The following is a 6,965-nucleotide window of genomic DNA, read 5'->3' on the forward strand; positions in this document are numbered from 1 at the left end:
CCCCCCCCCCCCCCCCCCAAACAAAAAAAAAATCATCCAAATAGTTAAGAGGTGTTAAACTTGATCTGGGTGTGCCCGTCTAATTAACCTGGTAGATGAAGTTACTCAATGTTAATTCAACCTGAACATAAAACTCTCAGTTACAAGCGATAAACAGAAGGCCATCTCATTGGCACATCATACATCGGTTCAATCCATGGCTCTCTAGCGCTCAGGACAACTAGCACCAAACCACTCACATCGAGCTGTTGAACTACCCAATGGATTAAATAGTTGGATGATGATGAAACCCCCAATTCTCTGTAGGAATTTCCAAATATATTAGGATCTTATTTTCTTGACTATAAGGAGAAAAACATTTTTTGATTCTGAGCCTAAGCCAAGTAATTAGCTTTGACTGGTTCTTGGGAAGCTTTGGCTTATATTTCCCATATTTCTAGCTATTATTTTATTATTTATTAAAGCAAAAATTATTATGTGCAAAATACAACATTAAGATTGATCAGAGAGGGAGATGCCTCGGATTGAGAGACTCAGAGAGAAGTATTACTGTGATCAAAGTCAATCAAGTACAGGCCCGTCTAAGATTAAGTTGAAGGCCACCAAGCCATCGAGATATGGAACTGTTTCATTAGACTCACCGGTGAATAATTTCAAATTTTCATTTGAGATGGATCAAATTCGATTTCCTCTTCGCCACAACATCGTCTCTGTAAGCACTCTTTTTTCTTATTGTTAGTAAAATTTCAGATGAGTAGTTCGTGTTTCTATTAAAACTGCAGTAGATAAGAAAAAACACACATAGTCTATGTAATAAGGAAGCAGATCAGAACGTTCCCCTCCTTCCACTAAAGATCCCATGTAAATAATTTTACAGATTAAACGAGATCGAACAAATTAAACAAGAAACTCTAACTCTACAGTTATCATATTAACTTGGAACGAACAAACTCCTGAAAATACAACGAATTCGCACATTTCATCTTCCTCTCATCATGCATTTTCTTTTCCCTGCATCTCCCATGTCCTCTTCTTCCATATAAGCACTATGAAAAGATCAAGTAATAACCGAAATAATCAAACAATTTCATCCCCCTGACTCCTACGTATGATCACTACACTCTTTGCTACCTCCTTGAAACTTGACCAATGTACTGCCCTACCATCCTTTCAATAATTTTCTAGTAAAAGAACACGCGAAGTTCATTAATCATCAACCTCTGAGCTATTTCTCTATACTGCTAGTAGAAAAAAAACACGAAAAGATGATCACCAATGATTACACAATCACAAAGGAAACAATCGGATCGCATCATATTCTAGGAGGTGAAACCAACTCGAACCGATCCCTAACTAACCGCGAAAGATCAAGACAAGGGTTTTGAGAGCTTATACCTAGGGCACAGAATCTAAGCACCGCAAACAATGGAGATGCATAGAGAATTCACAGAGATCGCAGGTCAAGAAGAGATCGTACCTGATCTTTCCCTGATCAGCGAAGACGCGTCCGGTGGCGGCAGCTGAGGAGGTCGGCGGCGATCAATTCCACGCGCACCGGAGATCTGGGCCGCCGCCGGGCGGCCTGAGAGAGCAGAAATTAGGGGGAAAGGTGGGATTTTTTTGGGGGGTTTGGAGGAAAAAAAAAGGGAGGGGGGAGGCTACGCTTTTTCTCGTGCGCTGAAGGAACCTGTTGAGTAGCGTAAATATATTTTTCTCTAGATTTTGTTCGCGAGAGAGGAGAGGGTGGGACTGCTGTTAGCGAGCCGGGACATAAAAACATGGGACCTATATGCGGGACAGATGAGATGCAGTTTCGGCTATCTATTTTATGAACGGTGTATCAAAGAATAGGGAGTCCAAACGTCACCTCTGTCATGTAGGGTCTCATGTTTTTTGATACCCGTAGCACCACAGTTACCTTAGGCCCCGTTTGGTTCCGGTTTTTGGATGGGTAAAAGAACGGAAAGCTACAAAAATGTTAGCTTTTTGACAGATTTCCCCCAAAATCGCCTCTATAAGAGGCGATTTTGGGGGAAAGTTGCCAAAAAGCTGATATTTTTGATAGTTTTTCCCAATTTTACTCATCCAAAAAACCAATCCAAACAGCCCCTTAGGGACTGTTTGGTTTCCTGCTTTTGAGGAAAATGCTCTCTTGAAAGTCTGCCAAAAGTGTCACTTTTTGGCAGGCTTTCAGCCAAAATCTTCTTTTTTAGAAGCGATTTTGGCTGAAAGCCTGCCAAAAAGTATCAATTTTGACACTTTTGACAGGCTTTCAAGAGAGTCTTTCCCTCAAAAACAGGGAACCAAACAGCCCCTTAACGCTGCAGAGGGGTCAAGCTCATCGGTGAGGGCGGCAGGGGACCCACGCATCAGAGGGTGGGGCCAAACGAACCGCGGACCCGAATTCTTTATTCGGCCATTGGGTGGGTAAAATGTGATTTCCATTAATCAAAACAGGGTCAAAAAGTGCAATATCGACATGCCTGCCAAAAGAGAGAAAGGCGTAATATAGATTGTACGTTTTTGTATTTTCATTTATGATAAAAATGATCAATGGGATCGTATCAGAAGGACTGGGTTCGGGGATCATTTTTAGTACACGTGTAGTTTGACTTCACACGAATGTGTGTCAATCATGTTCACCTTTTTTGGGGTTTTTTTTGTATTAGTCCCTAAATCTTCCATGTTTTGATATTAGTTCCTCAAACCATGAAAATTTAATGAAATGTGTCGAAATAGTTGATGGAATATTTCGATTCTTTTGAAGGTTTAGGGTGTAATCTCAAATTTACCCTTGTGAACCCAAACCCAGCTTGTCTTCTTCCTCAAGGATAATCATCATGGTTACTAAAATTACTAACAAACTCCTTTTCATTTTACCTTCATTGCCCTCAATTGATGGACGGCAGTATACAACAATAATTCTTATTGTCACTATTACATTCACGAGATTTCACAATTGGATCGCCGATGATCTCTAGCATTGGAGTTGTTGGTCATTAAATAACATTCAAACTTTCATTCTCTTCGCCTCTCTCCAAGGTTTTTTTCAAAACCACCAAGCTTTTTCAATAGCTCCCATATTTGGGTATATTAATTGGAAAAGTTATAAAATTGTTATGTCATCCCCAAATAAGCATTAAACCAAAAAGCCTAGGATCTCAAAAATGAACGTAGATTGGGAGTGATTCTGCAAAAGTAGTCTTCAATCAAACTTGATCTTTGAGTTTCTTTCTGATCTTCGTTGATCCGGGTGAGAATTTGTGAATAGAGACGCCCCATTTCTCAACTATTTAAGCAGGAATTTAGAGGGAGAGGCAAAAACTGAGCTGTGGGCTTCAATTCGAAAGGATAAAATGGTACATATACGTTCTTGGTTAACCCATACCCAAACCATGATTAAGCTTTTGGACGAAAAATGTGACGGACGGACTTATGTCAACACAGTTAAAGGATTTGGAGGACTAATTCAAATTTCCATAATTTGGGGACTAACATCAAAATATAGAAGATTTGGATGTCTAAAATCGAGAAAACCTTTTTTTGTAATTAAAAAAAGTGAACATGATTGACCCATATTTGTGGGACAAATTTTCAAAACCAACCCGTTTCATGTTTTAATTGCAAAAAACGACGTGTTTCCAATTTATTTAGAAAAACCGACCTGATTTCAGCACTGTCGCTGAAACCAGGTCGGTTTTTCTAAAAAACTTTATGAAACTTCACGGGAGTTCAACTCCCATGAAGTTTAGTACACTTTTAAACTTCACGGGAGTTGAACTCCCGTGAAATTTATTTTCCTCAATAAACTCCACGGGAGTTCAACTCCCGTGGAGTTTGTTGTAATGTTAAAACTCTACGGGAGTTGAAATCCCGTGGAGTTACAGGCCAAATTTCCTAGAGAATCGCTCTCTGGGAAATTTAGACTGTAACTTCACGGGAGTTGAACTCCCGTGAAGTTGCAGGTTTTACAAAACATGCACAGGCTGCTATGCATGTTTTGTATGCGTCTACCTATTTAACTCATATATACAACTATTTACCTGTTGACAATAATTACTGCAATATATATATTATTTAAACACGCACGAATCAAACAATACGCAAAAAGATCACATATCGAGCTATAATTGATCCATAAAAGTATAGTATTTGAAAATTCATACAATTTACAAATTTTAACAAAATAAGTTCAAATACAACCCAATATAGCTCCTCTCCTTCCTCTCCCTCTCTTCCCCCTCCCCCTCGCTCTTCCCCGCCCCCCGCGCTGATGAGCCTCGACTATCTGAGTATCCGGCTGTGTGTGAGGCTGCGAAGTGCCGGCTCCATCAGCATGTGAAGTGCCGGCTTCATCAGCATGTGAAGTTCCGGCTCCATCAGCATGCGAAGTGCCGGCTCCATCAGCATGCGAAGTGCCGCCGTCATCGTCACGTGGCCGTCGGCGCCGAGTGTACGCTTGCCCAAATGATCGAGACCTGTCCTCACGGCCTGCGAACTCGTCGACGTGAGTCTTATGAAACACCTGTGCTATGGTCTTCTTGATCCTGCCGAGGAGCCCTAACGCCACCTGATCCTGAATCTCAGGCACGGTCGCATCAATATCAGCCTCAATGCTATCAAAAGCACAGACCTGTGAGGTAAATAATTTATTAAGTACCAACTCAAGAAAAAAATATTATAATTTAGCTTAGAAACTTACGTAATCTCTCTCGTTCATCCCACTAGGGATGTAACTATCTGTCGGTGGCCGTGACATGTGTCCAGCTAAGGGCTGTGGGTCACGTGTGATCCATCTACGTGTGATACCCCAATACCAACCCATATACGCGGTATAGTCAACAGCTATGGGCCTCGTATCCTAGATGAAATCCCACATGTGAGCCCACCTGTCTATGTAGGCCGCACGGACTACGGCCCAGTCGGTATGGTGCGAAGTAGGTCACCGCCGACGAGAGATCTGCTCGATAGGATCTGGCACATGCTGAGAGAGCGTAAACTGTCGTAGCACACAATCAGGGACATGCATCTCCACGATCTCCCAACAAATCAATGGAACTCTTGCTCTCCACAAGTCGGGACTATCTCGGCAGATAAGTGCAAGAGAATGCATATCCAGCTCCGGCGGTGTATAGGGTCTCCACTTGAACTGAAATAAAATAAAAAATTTATCAGTATCAACAACAAAACTATAATATTCATAATGACTTGAGATTTATATTTACCTGTTCGTGTTGGAGGCTATCAAGCTCATTTCGGTAAAACTCACGATGGCGCGTCGCTGATCGGTACTTAGCGTACCGCACGTTATACCTATATGCAGAATAGAGAATATATAAGTACAAATTTAGTGCGAATAAAATTTGTGTGTACAATTATACATGTACGCCAAAGGAAACTGCCCCTGTAGGTCACGGTGCACAAGTAAAGTAGGGCGTCCAATATGAATGCGCTCCCATGACCAAATCTGTATCAATGTGCAGCATCCCTTGAATTCTTTATTCTACATCAGGGATACTCTACTCAGTTCTCGATACAAGTATGCCAACACCGCACTGCCCCACGACAGTGCGCCGCATACGTCAAAATCCTCTAGCAATGGCAGTCATCGTGCATGTACAAGAGTCTTGCTCGCATCAAGAAAAAGCACGCACCCTATCATTGTAGGCATATAAAATTGCTTATAGGTCCCTTAACACGGCTCAACACGAACTAATGAGCCATCGGGCGCGACGTATCCAAGCAACGAAACGTCAGTCCACACACCGAAGCCAGTGACACGCACGAAACCGCACATGAAACACGACGGAGATGAAATCTACTCGCGTGCCGGAATCAAACGCAACGGTGCCCATGAGAGTCTAACAGAGTCATCCAATCCATAGTAACGGATTCGAAGCTCAGACACCAAAGCCGATTTTTTAAGCTGGCCTTAATCGGGATCGCAGACTTCGAAATCAGGAATCAAGTCAAACGAATCGATTTCAGAACCAGCAATCACCGGCATACACGGCGAATCACGGACTGAAGCGGATACAAGATACCGGAAACAACCGGAACGAACGGACGGCAAAGCGCGCCGGAGTTGGCGTGCGGGCCAAAGCCGAGCCACCTTGGGGTGTGCTTCGGGCCAAGGCCGAAGCCACCCCCGCATGGCTCGGCAAAAGGCCGAGCCAACGCCCGGGATGGCTTGCGGCGCAAAAGCCGAGCCACCCTCAAGGGTGTGCATCGGCAATGAGGCCGAGGCGCACCTGAGGTGGCCGCCCAGATCTGTGCCATAATGCACTAGAAGTCTGGTTGCCTATAAATAGGCGGGAGATCATGTATCCCATTTGAGGGGACTATTAATGAAGAACTTTTGAGAGCGCGAAAACTCTGTCGGAAGTTGAGACCCTCATGCTTGGAGTTTTTGCGAAGGCTTGAAGAACTTTGGACGTTCGATCTGATTCTCGGCGAGCCACCGCTATCACAAAAAAAGGCAGGAGTTGCGAGGGATCAAGAATCTGCAGATCTAGCGTTGTTATCAACTACCGGGAATCTAAGCTTTGGTTTAGATCCCGAGACTTGACAGATGTTTTTCATTGGTGAATCAATCGGCTACACCTGGGCTATTATATTTCGCTTCGTGAAATAATAACCCGTTAATACTGGCGTAAGATCTGTCCAGGATCTAGATCGCAGCGGTGGTCCACGGCAAACAACCGACCGGCGTAGGCGAAACAAGCCCACCAAAGCGAGTGACCACGAATAACAGGAGCTCGGCGATTTGTTCACAAGGAGAAAAAGTTGTAATTTTTGATTTTCTTATATTTTTGATTTTATTGTAACCGGGATCTAAAAAAGACCGAATCTTCCTGTAACCAAAAAACTGTTATTCAGATAGCAAATGACATCAATGAAGTAAAGCAAACAGGAATTTTGCCGGCGAACAATCTGGCGGGAAGCCGAACAAGTGGGAGCCACCA

General features: G+C 43.1%; 1 protein-coding gene across 2 annotated transcripts in view; it reads right to left on the bottom strand.

Moving 5' to 3' along the window:
* LOC109819546 (VIN3-like protein 1) overlaps nucleotides 1-1,751 on the bottom strand; it is a 14,720-nt gene extending 12,969 nt beyond the window's left edge. For both annotated transcript variants that reach the window (XM_020385300.1, XM_020385302.1), the window contains exon 1: nucleotides 1,478-1,751. The gene's annotated coding sequence lies outside the window, so the exon portion shown is untranslated. The remainder of the gene's footprint in view (nucleotides 1-1,477) is intronic.

The sequence above is a fragment of the Asparagus officinalis genome, chromosome 8 (genome assembly GCF_001876935.1).
Source record: "Asparagus officinalis chromosome 8, Aspof.V1, whole genome shotgun sequence".
In the NCBI taxonomy this organism is placed as follows: Eukaryota; Viridiplantae; Streptophyta; class Magnoliopsida; order Asparagales; family Asparagaceae; genus Asparagus; species Asparagus officinalis.